The sequence below is a fragment of the Balaenoptera borealis genome (genome assembly GCF_965194805.1).
Source record: "Balaenoptera borealis genome assembly, chromosome: 5".
NCBI classification, from domain to species: domain Eukaryota; kingdom Metazoa; phylum Chordata; class Mammalia; order Artiodactyla; family Balaenopteridae; genus Balaenoptera; species Balaenoptera borealis.
The window spans coordinates 110,300,086-110,319,191 of NC_138862.1; the positions used below are offsets into that span (position 1 = coordinate 110,300,086).

The window sequence follows — 19,106 nt, forward strand, 5'->3', positions numbered from 1 at the left end:
TTTATCTACCATGTGAATGTCAGCTAAATCCTCTTACTTCCTTCAGATAAACTGCTTATATATCTTTGGCCAGATAGGGACAGTGAAAAATGGAATTTTAGCAAAGTCAAGAGAGAGGTAATTCTTTTTTCTGTCTCAAGTATATAAATATTCTTCAAGTAGTCTCTACTTGTCTTGCTATTCACAAAGATAAGACACAGCTTTGTTAAATATTTGCTCCAGGGCACTAAAACTAAAGCAAAACTTAAGATTATACAAGGAATGCTTACTCTTAATGCAACCTCCCTTAGGACTGTAGAAACTGCTCCTATAACTGAGTGATGCCACCATATCTGCCTATCAATGCCATCCACCATCTGTGCCTATCCATGCCATTATACAAGAGATGGTTGAAACAAACTAATAATAATTTTTGAGAGGGCAGACAGCAGAAGCAAGAAGAAGTACAATCCTGCAGCCTGTGGAACAAAAACCACATTCACAGAAAGATAGGCAAGATGGAAAGGCAGAGAGCTATGTACCACATGAAGGAACAAAATAAAACCCCAGAAAAACAACTAAATGAAGTGGAGATAGGCAATCTTCCAGAAAAAGATTTCAGAATAATGATAGTGAAGATGATACAGAACCTCGGAAAAAGAGTGGAGGCAAAGATCGAGAAGATGCAAGAAATGTTTAAGAAAGAGCTAGAAGAATTAAAGAATAAACACCTAGAAGAATTAAAGAACAAACAAACAGAGATAAACAATACTATAACTGAAATGAAAAATACACTAGAAGGAATCAATAGCAGAATAACTGAGGCTTAAGCACAGATAAGTGACCTGGAAGACAGAATGGTGGAATTCACTGCCGTGGAACAGAATAAAGAAAAAAGAATGAAAAGAAATGAAGACAGCCTAAGAGACCTCTGGGACAACATTAAACGTAATAACATTCGCATTATAGGGGTCCCAGAAGGAGAAGAGAGGGAGAAAGGACCCAAGAAAATATTTTATGAGATTATAGTCTAAAACTTCCCTAACATGGGAAAGGAAATAGCCACCCAAGTCCAGGAAGCGCAGAGAGTCCCAGGCATGATAAACCCAAGGAGAAACACGCCGAGACACATAGTAATCAAACTGACAAAAATTAAACACAAAGAAAAATTATTGAAAGCAACAAGGGAAAAATGACAAATAACATACAAGGGAACTCCCATAAGGTTAACAGCTGATTTCTCAGCAGAAACTCTCAAAGCCAGAAGGGAGTGGCATGATACATTTAAAGTGATGAAAGGGAAGAACCTATAACCAAGATTACCCAGCAAGGATCTCATTCAGATTCTACAGAGAAATCAAAAGCTTCACAGACAAGTAAAAGCTAAGAGAATTCAGCACCACGAAACCATCTCTACAACAAATACTAAAGGAACTTCTCCAACTGGGAAACACAAGAGAAGAAAAGGACCTACAAAAACAAACCCAAAACAATTAAGAAAATGGTCATAGGAACATACATATCGATAATTACCTTAAACGTGAATGTATTAAATGCTCCAATCAAAAGACACAGGCTTGCTGAATGGATACAAAAACAAGACCCATATATATGCTGTCTACAAGAGACCCACTTCAGACCTAGGGACACATACAGACTGAAAGTGAGGGGATGGAAAAAGATATTCCATGCAAATGGAAATCAAAAGAAAGCTGGAGTAGCAATACTCATCAGGTAAAATAGATTTTAAAATAAAGAATGTTATAAGAGACAAGGAAGGACACTACATAATGATCAAGGGATCAATCCAAGAAGAAGCTGTAACAATTATAAATAGATATGCACTCAACATAGGAGCACCTCAATACATAAGGCAACTGCTAACAGCTAAAAAAGAGGAAATCAACACTACCACAGTAATAGTGGAGGACTTTACCACTTCACTTACACCAATGGACAGATCATCCAAACAGAAACTTAATAAGGAAACACAAGCTTTAAATGACACAATAGACCAGGTAGATTTTATTGATATTTATAGGACATTCCATCCAAAAACAGCAGATTACACTTTCTTCTGAAGTGCACACGGAACACTCTCCAGGATAGATCACATCTTGGTCAGAAATCAAGCCTCAGTAAATTTAAGAAAATTGAAATCATATCAAGCATCTTTTCTGACCACAACGCTATGAGATTAGAAATCAATTACAGGGAGAAAAACACAAACACATGAAGGCTGAACAATACATTACTAAATAACCAAGAGATCACTGAAGAAATCAAAGAGGAAATCAAAAAATACCTAGAGACAAATGACAAAGAAAACACGATGATCCAAAACCTATGGGATGCAGCAAAAGCAGTTCTAAGAGGGAAGTTGACAGCAATACAAGCCTACCTCAAGGAACAAGAAAAATCTCAAATAAACAATCTAACCTTACACCTAAAGGAACTAGAGAAAGAACAAACAAAACCTAAAGTTAGTAGAAGGAAAGAAATCATAAAGATCAGAGCAGAAATAAATGAAATAGAAACAAAGAAAACAATAGCAAAGATCAATAAAACTAAAAGCTGGTTCTTTGAGAACGTAAACAAAATTGATAAACCTTTAGCCAGACTCATCAGGAAAAAGAGGGAGAAGACTCAAATCAATAAAACTAGAAAAGAAAAAGAAGTTACAACGGACACTGCAGAAATACAAAGCATCATAAGAGACTACTACAAGCAACTCTATACCAATAAAATGTATAACCTGGAAGAAATGGACAAATTCTCAGGAAGGTATAACCTTCCAAGAGAGAATCAGGAAGAAATATAAAATATGAACACATCAATCACAAGTAATGAAATTGAAACTGTGATTAAAAATCTTCCAACAAACAAAAGTCCAGGACCAGATGGCTTCACAGGTGAATTCTATCAAACATTTAGAGAAAAGCTAAGACCCATCCTTCTCAAACTCTTCCTAAAAATTGCAGAGGAAGGACCACTCCCAAACTCATTCTATGAGGCCACCATCACCCTGATACCAAAACCAGACAAAGACACTACAAAAAAAGAAAATTACAGACCAATATCACTGATGAATATAGATGCAAAAATCCTCAACAGAATACTAGCAAGCAGAGTCCAACAACACATTAAAAGGATTATATACCATGATCAAGTGGGATTTATCCCAGGGATGAAAGGATTCTTCAATATATGCAAATCAATCAATGTGATACACCAAATTAACAAATTGAAGAAGAAAAACCACATGATCATCTCAATAGATGCAGAAAAAGCTTTTGACAAAATTCAACACTGACTTATGATAAAAACTCTCCAGAAAGTGGGCATAGAGGGAACCTACCTCAACATAATAAAGGCCATATATGACAAACCCACAGCAAACATCATTCTTAATGGTGGAAAAACTGAAAGCATTTCCTCTAAGATCAGGAAGAAGACAAGGATGTCCACTCTTGCCACTATTATTCAACATAGTTTTGGAAGTCCTTGCCACAGCAATCAGAGAAGAAAAAGAAATAAAAGGAATACAAATTTGAAAAGAAGAAGTAAAACTGTCACGGTCTGCAGATGACATGATTCTATACATAGAGAATCCTAAAGATGCCACCAAAAACTACTAGAGCTAATCAATGAATTTGGTAAAGTAGCAGGATACAAAATTAATGCACAGAAATCTCTTGCATTCCTATACACTAATGATGAAAAATCTGAAAGAGAAATTAAGGAAACACTCCCGTTTACCACTGCAACAAAAAGAATAAAATACCAAGGAATAAACCTACCTAGGGAGACAAAAGACCTGTATGCAGAAAACTATAAGACACTGATGAAAGAAATTAAAGATGATACAAACAGATAGAGAGATATACCATGTTCTTGGATTGGAAGAATCAATATTGTCAAAATGACTATACTACCCAAAGCAATCTACAGAATCAATGCAATCCCTATCAAATTACCAATGGCATTTTTTACAGAACTAGAACAAAAAATCTTAAAATTTGTATGGAGACACAGAAGACCCCGAATAGCCAAAGCAGCCTTGACGGAAAAAAACAGAGCTGGAGGAATCAGGCTCCCGGACTTCAGACTATACTACAAAGCTACAGTAATCAAGACAGTATGGTACTGGCACAAAAACGGAAATATAGATGAATGGAACAGGATAGAAAGCCCAGAGGGATAGATAGAAAGCCCACGCACCTATGGTCACCTAATCTATGACAAAGGAGGCAAAGATATACAATGGAGAAGACAGTCTCTTCAGTAAGTGGTGCTGGGAAAACTGGACAGCTACATGTAAAGGAATGAAATTAGAACACTCCCTAACACCATACACAAAAAGAAACTCAAAGTGGATTAGAGACCTAAATGTAAGACTGGACACTATAAAACTCTTAGAGGAAAACATAGGAAGAACACTCTTTGACATAAATCACAGCAAGATCTTTTTTGATCCACCTCATAGAGTAATGGAAATAAAAACAAAAATAAACAAATGAGACCTAATGAAACTTAAAAGCTTTTGCAAAGGAAACTACAAACAAGACGAAAAGATAACCCTCAGAATGGGAGAAAATATTTGCAAATGAATCAATGGACAAAGCATTAATCTCCAAAATATATAAACAGCTCATGCAGATCAATATTAAAAAAACAAACAACCCAATCCAAAAATGGACAGAAGACCTAAATATACATTTCTCCAAAGAAGACATACAGACGGCCAAGAAGCACATGAAAAGCTGCTCAACATCATTAATTATTAGAGAAATGTAAATCAAAACTACAATGAGGTATCACCTCACACCAGTTAGAATGGGCATGATCAGAAAATCTACAAACAACAAATGCTGGAGAGGGTGTGGAGAAAAGGGAACCCTCTTGCACTGTTGGTGGGAATATAAATTGATACAGCCACTATGGGGAACAGTATGGAGGTTCCTTAAAAAACTAAAAATAGAATTATCATATGACCCAGCAATTCCACTACTGGGCATATACCCAGAGAAAACCATAATTCAAAAGGACACATGCACCCCAATGTTCATTGCAGCACTATTTACAATAGCCAGGTCATGGAAGCAACCTAAATGCCCATCGACAGATGAATGGATAAAGCAGATGTGGTACATACATACAATGGAATATTACTCAGCCATAAAAAGGAACGAAATTGGGTCATTTTTAGAGACGTGGATGGATCTGGAGACTGTCATACAGAGTCAGTCAGCAAGAGAAAAACAAATATCGTATATTAACGCATATATGTGGAACCTAGAAAAATGGTACAGATGAACCGGTTTGCAGGGCAGAAATAGAGACACTGATGTAGAGAACAAACGTATGGACACCAAGGGGGGAAAGTGGCGGGGGCGGGGGGTGTGATGAATTGGGAGATTGGGATTAACATATGTATAAAATGGATAACTAATAAGAATCTGCTGCATAAAAAAATAAAATAAAATTCAAAAAAAATGTTTTATACAGTAACATTTTTCTCATTTAAACTTAAATAATAAAAAATTCAAATTAAGAACCATGATATAATACTACGGGATACAGATGAATGACTACATCAATCACCTAACTGTCACTGACACCAAATTTACAGATTTATAAAACAAGTTTGAAAGAAATCATAAAGATAACCTGGTTCAAGCTCTGGATGGGTTCATTGAGACTATTCCAAGCTAGATAAGTTGTTATCCAGACTCTATTTCAGCATCCCAAGTGATGGGAAACTACTTTGCAAAGCAGCCTGTTCCATACTCTGATGCTTTTGTCTATGAGGAAATTCTTTCTTTTGCTGACCCCAAATCTTCCTCCCTGCAGCATCCAAAGGTCCTAGACCACCCGGCAACCATGAGGAATAACCCAGGCCTTATTCTAATATTTAAAGACAGCTATTAGGAACACTCTGTATCTGCTAATTCTCCAGGTCAACACTTCCAATTCCTTCAGCTGTTTCCCATATGACATGGTTTTGAATTTCTTCCTCATTCTAGATAATTTTCTCTGAACTCGTTCCAGTGTTTTATATCTGTTTCAAGGTATGGTGCCCAGAACTGAATACTTCAGCAGTCTCACTAAAGCAGAATAAGAGAGGACTCAAACTTTCCTCATTATAATATCTCATTAATAATACCATTAGTAACATCATCTTACACAACCTTAGATCACAATGTCTTTTGTATTTTTGGCAATTATATGTTGCTATTATATACTATAACTGGCTTTTATGTTAAATAAAGCCCCTATTTAAAAACACACTGCACTGTAAAACCATGTCTCATTATACTGAATATACCAATCCATTCCTTCCCACTTATTTCCCCTTTTGTAGAGAATCCACCTTCCACAGTCCTGGCTGCTCTGTGTGGTTATATGACTAAAACCCCCTCCACCCATCCACCCTACCATGGTTGAGTGGTGGATGAGGGCTGGACATAAGACCTAGAAGAACCAAGCCCTGAGCTGGGATGAGCCAGCTAGGCCTGTAAGTGTTGAAGACCAGGCAATTTGGACACCTTTAGGGTGGCTGTAATAAAGAAGGGTCACGTGCAATGTACAGAGTAAGCCACATTATTGGGATGAGAGAGAAGAATGAGCAGACACATAGAGGGAAGATGAGAAAAAGACATTGTGGATCCAGAGTAAGAGAGGAAGAAATGGAACCAGTCAGTGTCTCATACCCAGTGAACTTCCAATTCCTTACTTCAGTCCCTGATGAGACCTAGTTGCCCTACTTGCCCTTCGGGATCCATGCCCAATCTTCCTCCACTATTCTCTCTTTTTCCCCTAAAGCTACCTATTCCTTACAAGCAATAACCCTCATTCTATTATGTGAGCATTTGGCTTTTCAGATGCAAGTGCAGAACAAGAAATATAACTGCAAATATAAAAAAATAAAATATATTTTTTATGTATATATACACATACATATGTATGTTTTAAACTCAGACTTTAGTGACTTCAGTACCCAGAAAATTCTAAGCTTTGTATCTTCTGCAAAATTGATCCTTGCAAGTTGTTTTATCCATCTAATTTGTTGATAAAAAATGTTGAATTTGACAAAGTTGAGGCTATGGCATGTCATATCTGCTTGGTTGATACTAATCCACTACTCTGCACATTACAGATACAGTGCTTCAGCTGGTTATTAAACTACACAATTATTTGTGTAACCAGTTTGTATTTATTCATATTGTCTTTAGGAATAGTAAGACAAACTTAGTCAAATGCCTTCATAAAGTCCATATATTCTATGTCAACTACAGTTCCTGGATCTAGTGACTTTACACAAAATGGAATGGCAAGGCCTACGTGCTGGTTCTCTTCAAGAACATAAAGTTGGCTCAAGGGTTATTATTTTCTCTAATATCTCCTCACAAATCACCTTTTTTCTTTTTATAAATATATTTATTTTATTTATTTATTTTTGGCTGTGTTGGGTCTTCATTGCTGTGCACGGGCTTTCTCTAATTGTGGTGAGTGGGGGCTACTCTTCGTTGCGGTGTGCGGGCTTCTCATTGCGGTGGCTTCTCTTGTTGCGGAGCACGGGCTCTAGGCACGCAGGCTTCAGTAGTTGCAGCACACGGGCTCAGTAGTTGTGGCTCACAGGCTCCAGAGCACAGGCTCAGTAGTTGTGGCTCACGGGCTTAGTTGCTCCATGGCATGTGGGATCTTCCTGGACCAGGGCTCGAAACTGTGTCCCCTGCATTGGCAGGTGGATTCTCAACCACTGCACCACCAGGGAAGCCCACAAATCACCCTTTAATATTATATTCTAGAATCCTGTCTGGGAGTTCACTGGTTGTAATTTATGGTCATTCTATACATGGAATGGTATTTGTACATTATCCTCTTACTCTCTACGCATTCTCAAAGATCATCAAGAGTGGCTCTGCAATCCCACTGAAAGGTACTATCAGTCCCCAGGAATATAATTCATCCAGGTCAAGAGACCTGAACTAATGCAGAGCATATGGGTATTTTCTTACAATCCCTTTGCCCATCATGAGTTTTGGTTCCTTCTCATCAATTTGAAAATTATATTCTTACTCTAAGGAAATTTCATCCTTAACCTATTAATCACAGTTCTTTCCCTGCTCCTGGGAAAGTGCCATATCCTTATTCTAAATAAAACTCTTGCTGGATGGAGCTTATGTGCAGCCTGATGTACAAAATACAAACAGTATAAACTTCACAATTGTGAAAGCTATCAAAATGTTATTACACCATAGCAATCATGGTGGGGAAAGCTGAAAATAAGTGAAATATACATTTTGTAGAACGGGTCTTCTAGAAGTTCAGCAAAGGAAGCCAAAACATGATACTCATTATGATCTCGGAAACAAGACAAATTATAAAGTAATAGGTCCATAAGAGTAGACTCTATACTTCACTTAGCACAACCTGAATCACTGTGTAAAACAAATATATTGAACAAAAGTTTTCAATGCTATTAAATTGTAAATAGTTTTCTATAAGTAAAACTGCAACAGGAAAATATAATAACGCTTTCAAATTCTTTGTATCTACATAGGCTAATTACTTAGGACATTTCTGTGAAACTTGAGAAGATATGAAATACTAAAATTATGTTCCCAGATGAGGTAAGTAAAACTTAGATGTTTTTTGTGAAATATAATGTGTGCTTCATTCTTATAACTTGGTGTTATATCACCTCGTTGTGTAAGTAAAATAAGAACATGCTGTCATTCTTGAGAAAAGAGCTATCATTAGCAGGATGCTTTTGCTTTTTACAAGATGCACTTTGGAGGAGGCATCAACAAATGCAGTATATTAAACAAATGCAGAGCCATTCAAAAATAAATTGTAAAATAAACTTCTCAAATGTAGTATCTGTACTTTTAAAATTATAGTTATTTAACATAAAAATGATGCAAATATTTTAAAAGGTTAAATTAGGCTTCAGATCCTTTTCAAAACTCCTGCCTGTGCTTCAAGTGGAAGAAGCACTCAGTAACCTCCTGCTGCGCAAGTGAAGCATTCTCTGATCCAAAAATTGTTCTTCCTTCCTTTCCCCACCCATCCCATGATTTTTGTGCTTGCATAAGGAGGAAAGAAACAGAGAAACTATTCCACTGCTGTAAAAATGACAGCAGTATAAAATGTTAACCTTTCTAAGAAGTTTTACATTAAAAAAAATATGCCTTTACTCAAAACAATGAGTGTCTAGCTAGTGAATTTCATTCAGATTGGGAGAAACCTTTTGAGACAGGACAGTGGACCTTCTGAGTCATTAGCAACACAGACCACCTGACCATTTCATAAGGCCATCAAGACCCTTCCTTTCAATAAGTCAACTGGTGCACCACCAATTTAAAAATCAATTTGGTAAAGACCATCTACCCAAAACCCCTAAACCTACATTTCCAGCAGTACGGGTTTTTTTAGATACAGACAGTATTCTTCTCAAATTTATATGAAAAGGCAAAGGAACTAGAAAAGCTAAAACTGTCTTGAAAAAGAAGGATAAAGTGGGATAAGCATTTTACCTGATTTCAAGCCATACTATTATACACTAATCAACACTATGTGGTATTTGTCAAAGGATAGACGTATAGATCAATGGAATAGAATAGAGAACCCAGAAATAGATCTATATAAATATGCCAAACTGATTTTTGGCAGAGGTGTAAAAGCAATTCAGTAAAGGAAAAATAGCCTTCTCAGCAAATGGTCCTGGAACAATTAGATATCCATAGGTTTAAAAAAAAAAAAAAGGACCTCAACCTAAACCTCACACCCCATACAAAAATTAACTTACAGTGGGTCAAGGACTAAAATGTAAAACATAAAAATTTGATTTCAGAAGAAAAAAGCTTAGGAGGAAATCCTCAGGATCTAAACTAGGCAAACAGTTTTTACACTTGATACCAAAAACATGAACCATAAAAGAAAATATTGATAACCTGAATTGCACCAAAATTTAAAATTTTGCCCTGTAAAGAGGATGAAATGACAAGCTACAGACTGGGAAAAAATATTTGCAAGCCACATATCTGACAAAGGACTAGTATCTAGATTATGTAAAGAATTCTCAAAACTCAACAGCTTAAAAAAAATCCAATCAGAAAATGGTCAAAAGATATGAAGAGACATCTCACCTAAAAGTATACACAGATGACGGGACTTCCCTGGTGACACAGTGGTTAAGAATCCACCTGCCAATGCAGGGGACATGGGTTCAATCCCTGGTTCGGGAAGATCCCACATGCCATGGAGCAACTAAGCCCATGCACCACAACTACTGAGCCTGTGCTCTAGAGCCTGCGAGCCACAAATACTGAGCTCATGTGCCACAACTACTGAAGCCCGTGTGCCTAGAGCCCAGGCTCCACAACAAAAGAAGCCACTGCAGTGAGAAGCCCACACATGGCAACTAGAGAAAAGCCCGCATGCAGCAGCAACGAAACCCCAATGCAACCAAAAATTTTTAAAAATTTTTTAATTAAAAATTAAAAAAAAAAAGATACACAGATGCCAAATAAGCACATGAAGAGATATTCAATATCATTAGCCATAGGAAAATGCAAATTAAAACTTTAATGAGCTATCACTTCACACCTATCAGAAAGGTTATAATAAAAACTAATGACAGTGGTACAATATATTTAAAGTTATAAAAGGGAAAAACCTACAAGGAAGAATACTCTACCCAGCAAGACTCTCATTCAGATTTGATGGAGAGATCAAAAGCTTTACAGACAAGCAAAAGCTAAAAGAGTTCAGCACTACCAAACCAGCTTTACAAGAAATGTTAACAGGATTTCCATAAGCAAAAAAAAAAAAAAGGCCACAACTAGAAACATGAAAATTACAACAGGAAAAAGCTCAGGCAAACACATAGTAAATATAGGAAATCAACCAGGCACAAAGCTAGTAGGAAGGTTAAAAGACAAAAGTAATAAAATCATCTATACCCACAATAAGCAGTTAAGGGATACACAAAACAATCAGATGCAAAATACTATGTCAAAAAGAATAATCGTGAGGGGAGCAGAGTACAAATGCAAGGTTGTTAAAATACATTTGAAATTAAGAGATCAACAACTTAAAACAATCATATATATATATATATATATATATATAAATCTCATAGTAACCACAAACCAAAAATCTATAATAGATACACACACAAAAAAGAAAAAGGAATCCAAACATAGCACTAAAGACAGTCATCAAATCACAAGAGGAAAGAACAAAAGAAGAAGAAAGGAACAAAAAAGACCTTAAAAAAATTAACAAAATGGCAATAAGAACATACATATCAATAATTACTTTAAATGTAAATAGACTAAATGCTCCAATCAAAAGACACGGAGTGGCTGAATGGAAACAAAAACAAGACCTGTATATATGCTGCCTACAAGAGACTCACTTCAGATCTAAAGACACACACAGACAGAAAATGAAGGCATGGAAAAAGGTATTCATTGCAAACAGAAATCAAAAGAAAGCCAGGGTAGAAATACTTGCATCAGACAAATAGACTTTAAAACAAAGAATGTTACAAGAGGCAAAGAAGGACATTACATAATGATCAAGGGCTTAATCCAAGAAGATGTAACAATCGCAAATATACAAGTACTTAACATAGGAGCATCTAAATACATAAAGCAAATACTAACAGATATAAAGGGAGAAGTTGACAGTAATACAATAATAGTAGGGGACTTTAACACCCCATTTACATCAATGGACAGATCATCCAAACAGAAAATTAATAAGGAAACACTGGCCTTAATGACACACTAGACCAGATGAACTTAATAGATATACATAGAACATTCTATCAAAAAGCAGCAGAATACACATTCTTTTCCAATGTATGTGGAATATTCTCCAGGATAGTTCATGTACAAGGCCACAAAACAAGCCCTGGTAAATTTAAGAAAACTGAAATCCTATCAAGCATCTTTTCCAACCACAATGCTATGAGACTAGAAATCAACTACAAGAAAAAAAAACTGTAAAAAACACTACCATGTGGAGGCTAAACAATATGTCACTAAACAAGCAATGGTTCACTGAAGAAATCAAAGAAGAAATAAAAAAATACATGGAGACAAAAGAAAATGAAAACACAACAATCCAAAATCTACAGGATGCAGTAAAAAAGCAGTTCTAAGAGGGAAGTTTATAGCGATACAAGTTTACCTCAGGAAACAAGAAAAATCTCAAATAAACAATCTAACATTACACCTAAGGGAACTAGAAAAAGAAAAACAAACAAAACCCAAAGTTAGTGGAAGGAAAGAAATCATAAAGATCAGAGCAGAAACAAATTAAATAGAGACTTTAAAAAGCAATAGAAAAGATCAATAAAACTAAGAGCTGGTTCTTTGACAAGATAAACAAAACTGATAAACCTTCAGCCAGACTCACCAAGAAAAAAAGAGAAAGGACCCAAATCAATAAAATCAGAAATGAAAAAGGAGAAGTTACAACAGACACCATAGAAATACAAAGGACCATCAGAGACTACTAAGAACAACTGTATGCCAATACAATGGACAACCTAGAAGAAATGGACAAATTCCTAGAAATGTACAATCTCCAAAGAATGAACCAGGAAAAAATAAAAAATATGAACAGACCAACTACCAGTAATGAGACTGAATCAGTTTTTTAAAACTCTCAAAAAACGAAAGTCCAGGACCAGATAGCTTCACAGGTGAATTCTACCAAACATTTAGAGAAGAGTTAACACCTATCCTTCTCAAACTATTCCAAAAAATTGCAGAGGAACGAATGCTTCCAAATTCATTCTATGAGCCCAGCATAACCATGATACTAAACCAAGACAAATATCACAAACAAAAAAAGAACACAGATGCAAAAATGCTCAACCAAATATTAGCAAACTGTATCAAACAATACATTAAAAGGATCATATACCATGATCAAGTGGGATTTATCCCAGGGTTGCAAGGATTTTTCAATATCTGCAAATCAATCAATGTAATACACCACATTAACAAATTGAAGAATAAGAACCATATGATCATCTCAATAGATGCAGAAAAAGCTTTTAACAAAATCCAACACCCATTTATGGTAAAAACTCTCCAGAAAGCGGGCATAGAGGGAACATACCTCAACATAATAAAGGCCATATACGACAAACCTACAGCTAACATCATACTCAATGGTGAAAAGCAGAAAGCATTTCCTCTAAGATCAGGAACAAGACAAAGATGCTCACTCTCACCATTTTTGTTCAACATAGTATTGGAAGTCTTAGCCACGGCTATTAGATAAGAAAAAGAAATAAAAGGAATTCTAATTGGAATGGAAGAAGTAAAACTGTCATGGCTTGCAGATGACACAATACTATACATAGAAAATCCTAAGGATGCCACCAAAAAATTACTAGAGCTCATCAATGAATCTGGTAAAGTTGCAGGATACAAAATGAATGTGCAGAAATCTGTTGCATTTCTATACACTAACAATAAACTATCAGAAAGAGAAATTAAGAAAACAGTCACATCAAAAAGAATAAAATACCTAGGAATAAACCTACCCAAAGAGGTAAGGAAAACTATAAAACACTGATAAAAGAAACTGACAATGACACAAACAGATGGAAAGATATACTGTGTTCATGGACTGGAAGAACTAATATTGTTAAAATGACCATACTACCAAAGGCAATCTGCAGATTCAATGTAATCTCTATTAAAATACCAATGGCATTTTTCACAGAACTAGAACAAATAATTTTAAAAATTTGTATGGAAATACAAAAGACCCCCAATAGTCAGAACAATGTTGAGAAAGAAGAGAGCTGGAAGTATCATGCTCCCTGACTTCAGACTATAATACAAAGCTACAGTAATCAAAACAGTATGACGCTGGCACAAAAACAGAAAAAACAGACACACAGATCATTGGAGCAGAACAGAGAGCCAGAAATAAACTAACACACCTATGGTCAATTAATCTACGACAAAGGAGACAACAATATATAATGGAGAAAAGATAGTCTCTTCAATAAGTGGTGCTGGGAAAACTGGACAGCTACATGTAAAAGAATGAAACTAGATCATTTTCTAACATCATATACAAAAATAAACTCAAAATGGATTAAAGACCTAAATGTAAGACCAGAAATCATAAAACTCCTAGAAGAAAACAGGTGGAACTCTCTTTGACATAAATTACAACAATATTTTTTTGACCTTTCTCCTGAAGCAAAGGAAATAAAAGCAAAAATAAGCAAATGGGACATAATCAAACCTTTTACACAGCAAAGGAAACCTTTGACAAAACAAAAAGACAATCTACTGAATGGGAAAAATATTTGCAAATGATAATATTGATAAGGGGTTAATAATCAAAATATAAACAGCTCACACAACTCAATATCAAAAAAACCCCAAATAACTCAATTTAAAAATGGACATAAGACTTGAATAAACCTTTTCCCATGGACAACAGGCACATGAAAAGATGCTCAACATTGTTAACCATTAGAGAAATGCAAATGAAAAACCACAAGGAGATATCATCTCACACCTGTCAGAATGGCTATCATCAAAAAGAACTCAACAAATGTGGGTGAGGATGCAGAGAAGAAAAAACCCTCATACACTGTTGGTGGGAATGTAAATTGGTGCAGCCACTGTGGCAAATGGTATGGAAGTTTCTCAAAAAAAACTAAAAATAGAACTACCATGTGATCTAGCAATTCCACTCCTGGGTGCATATCCAAAAGAAATGAAAACACTAATTCAAAAAGATACATGCACCCCAACGTTCATAGCAGCATTACTTACAATAGCCACAAGATATGGAAACAACTTAAGTGTCCATCAACAGATGAATGGATAAAGAAGATGTGAATGGAATACTACTCAGCCTTTAAAAAGAATGAAATTTCGCCATCTGCGACGACATGGATGGACTTGGCAGGTATTATGCTAAGTGAAGTAAGTCAGACAAAAACAAATACTGTATGATATCACTTATATGAGGAATCTAAAAAATACAACAAACTAGTGAATATACCAAAAAGGAAAAATAATCACAGATAAAGAGAAGAATCCAGTGGTTACCAGTGGGTAGAGGGAAAGGAAGACAGGCAAGATAGGGGTAGGGGATTAAGAGGTACAAACTACTATGCATAAAATAAAGAAGCCACAAGGATATATTACACAGCACAGGGAATATAGCCAATATTTTACTGTAAATGGAGTATAACCTCTAAAAATTGTGAATCTGTTGTACACCTGAAATTATATAATTTTGTACATTGACTATACCTCAATAAAAAAATTTTTTTTAACTAATGACAACATCAACGCTAAAGATGCAGAGAAACTGGATCACTCATACACTGCTGGTGAGGATGTAAAATGTTATAGCCCTCTGGAAAAGTTTGGCAGTGTTTTAGAAAACTAAACATGGAACTACCAAACAACCTAGCAATTGTACTTGGGCATTTATCACAGGAAAATAAAAACATATGTTCACATTAAAACCTATACATGAATATTTATAGAAGCTTTATGCATAATAGCCAAAAACTGGAAAAAACTCAGATGTTCTTCAACAGGTTAAACAAATTGTACTACATTTATACCATGGAATGCTACTCAGCAATAAAAAGGAATAAACTACAGATAAACACAACAACAACATGTATAAAACTCCAGAGAATTCCAGCTGAGAGAAAAAAAAGTAATCTCAAAGACTACATATTGCATGATTCCATTTTTATAACATTCTTGAAATGACAAAATTATTGGAGACCAGATCAATGGTTCCCAGGGGTCATAAATTGGAAGAGGGAAAGTGGAGGTAAATGGGGAGGCTGAGGTGAATGCAGCTATAAAAGTGTAACATGAGGAATCTTTGTTGTGACAGAATCCTTAACTGTGTAAATGTCAATATCCTGGTTGTGATATTGTAGTATAGTTTTGCCAGGTGTTACCACTGGAGGAAGCTGGGGAAAGGGTACATGAGATCTCTTGGTATCATTTCTCACAACTGCTTGTGAGTCTACAATGATCTCAAAATAAAATGTTTGATTTAAAAATAATAAAATATTGTAGGGGACTTTAACATCCCACTTTTCATCAAAGGATAGATCATCCAGAGAATCAACAAGGAAACACAGGCCTTAAATGATACATTAGACCAGATGGCCTTAATTGATATTTATAGAGCATTCCATCCAAAAGCAGCAGAATACACATTCTTCTCAAGTGCACATGGAACATTCTCCAAGACTGACCACATGCTGGGCCACAAAGCAGGCCTTGGTAAATTTAAGAAAATTGAAATCATATCAAGCACCTTTTCCAACCACAACACTATGAGATTAGGAATAAACTACAAGAAAAAAACACTGTAAAAAACACAAACACGTGGAGGCTAAACAATATGCTACTAAACAACCAATGGATCACTGAAGAAATCAAAGAGGAAATAAAAAAAATAACTAGAACAAATGAAAATGAAAGCACAATGACAAAACCTATGGGATACAGCAAAAGCAGTTCTAAGAGGGAAGTTGACAGCAATAAAATCTTACCTCAGGAAACAAGAAAAATCTCAAATAAACGACCTAAACTTACACCTGAAGCAATGAGAGAAAGAAGAAGAAACAAAACCTAAAGTTAGTAGAAGGAAAGAAATCATAAAGATCAGAGCAAAAATAAATGAAATAGAGACAAAGAAAACAACAAAGATCAATGATACTAAAAGCTGATTCTTTGAAAAGATAAACAAAATGATAAACCTTTAGCAAGACTCATCAAGAAAAAAAAGGGAGAGGACACAAATCAGTAAAATTAGAAATGAAAAAGGAGAAGTTACAACCGACACCACAGAAATAAAAAGTATAATAAGAAACTACAAGCAACTGTATGTAAACAAAATGGACAACCTGGAAGAAATGGACAAATTCTTAGAAAGGTACAAGCTCCCAAGACTGAACCAGGAAGAAATAGAAAATATGAAGAGACCAATCACAAGTAATGAAATTGAAACTGTGATTAAAAAACTCCCAACAAACAAAAGTTCAGGACCTGATGGCTTCACAGGTGAATTCTATCAAATATTTAGAAAAAAGCTAACAACTAGCCTTCTGAAACCGTTCCAAAAAATTGTAGAGGAAGGAACACTCCCATATTCATTCTATGAGGCCACCATCACCCTGATTACAAAACCAGACAAGGATACCACAAAAAAAGAAATTACAGGCCAATATCACTGATGAACATAGATGCAAAAATCCTCAACAAAATACTAGCAATCTGAATCCAACAATACATTAAAAAGATCATACACCATGATCAAGTGGGATTTATCCCAGGGATGCAAGGATTTTTCAATATCTGCAAATCAATCAGTGTGATACACCACATTAACAAGTTGAAGAATAAAAACCATATGATCACCTCAATTGATGCAGAAAAGGCTTCTGACAAAATTCAACACCCATTTATGATAAAAACTCTCCAGAAAGTGGGCATAAAGGGAACATACCTTAACATAATAAAGGCCATATATGACAAACCTACAGCTAACATCATAGTCAACGGTGAAAAGCTGAAAACATTTCCTCTAAGATCAGGAACAAGACAAGGATGTCCACTCTTGTCACTATTATTCAACAGTTTTGGAAGTCCTAGCCATGGCAAACAGAGAAGAAAAAGAAATAAAAGGAATCCAAACTGGAAAAGAAGTTAAACTGTCACTATTTGCAGATGACATGATACTATACATAGAAAATCCTAAAGATGCTACCAGAAAACTACTAGAGCTCATCAATGAATCTGGTAAAGTTGCAGGTTACAAAATTAATACACAGAAATGTTGCATTCCTATACACTAACAACAAAAGATCAGAAGGAGAAACTCAAGAAACAATCCCATTTACCATCGTATCAAAAAGAATAAAATACCAAGGAATAAAGCTACCTAAGGGAGACAAAAGACCTGTATTCAGAAAACTATAACAATATAAGATGCTGATGAAAGAAATCGAAGATGACACAAACAGATGGAAAGATATACCATGTTCTTGGATTGGAAGAATCAATATTGTCAAAATGACTATACTATCCAAGGCAATCTACAGATTCAATGCAATCCCTACCAAATTACCAATGGCATTTTTCACAGAACTAGAACAAAAAATCTTAAAATTTGTATGGAGAAATGAAAGACCCCAAATAGCCAAAGCAATCTTGAGAGAGAAAAATGGAGCTGGAAGAATCAGGCTCCCTAACTTCAGACTATACTACAAAGCTATAGTCATCAAAACAGTATGGTACTGGCACAAAAATAGAACTATAGATCAGTGGAACAGGACAGAACACCAAGAAACAAACCCCTGCACCTATGGTCAATGAATCTACAACAAAGGAGGCAAGACTATACAATGGAGGAAAGACAGTCTCTTCAATAAATGGTGCTGGGAAAACTGGACAGCCACATGTAAAAAAATGAAATTAGAACATTCTTTAACACCATACACATAAATAAACTCTAAATGGCTTAAAGACCTAAATGTGAGACTGGAGATTATAAAACTCTTAGAGGAGAACATAGGCAGAACACTCTCTGACGTAAATCGCAGCAATATCTTTTTCGATCCATCTCCCAGAATAATGGAAATAAAAATAAAAATAAACAAATGGGACCTAATTAAACTCAAAAGCTTTTGTACAGCAAAGGAAATCACAAACAAAACAAAAAGAAAACCCACAGAATGGGAGAAAATATTTGTAAATGATGTGACTGACAAGGGATTAGTCTTCAAAATTTACAAACAGCTCATGCAGCTTAATATCATCAAAGCAAACAACCCAATCAAAAAATGGGCAGAAGACCTAAATAGACATTTCTCCAAAGAAGACATACAGATGGCCAAGAAGCACATGAAAAGATGTTCAACATCACTAATTATTAGAGAAATGCAAATCAAAACTATGAGATATCCCCTCACATCAGTCAAAATGGCTATCATCAAAAAACACACACACAACAAATGCTGGAGAGGGTGTGGAGAGAAGGGAACCCTCCTACACTGTTGGTGGGAATGTAAATTGGTACAACCACTA

General features: G+C 35.5%; 1 protein-coding gene across 1 annotated transcript in view; it reads right to left on the bottom strand.

The window, feature by feature from the left end:
• The window catches only part of LEKR1 (leucine, glutamate and lysine rich 1), a 309,852-nt gene that overhangs the window by 281,222 nt on the left and 9,524 nt on the right, over window positions 1-19,106 (bottom strand). The gene's annotated exons all lie outside the window — the stretch shown is intronic.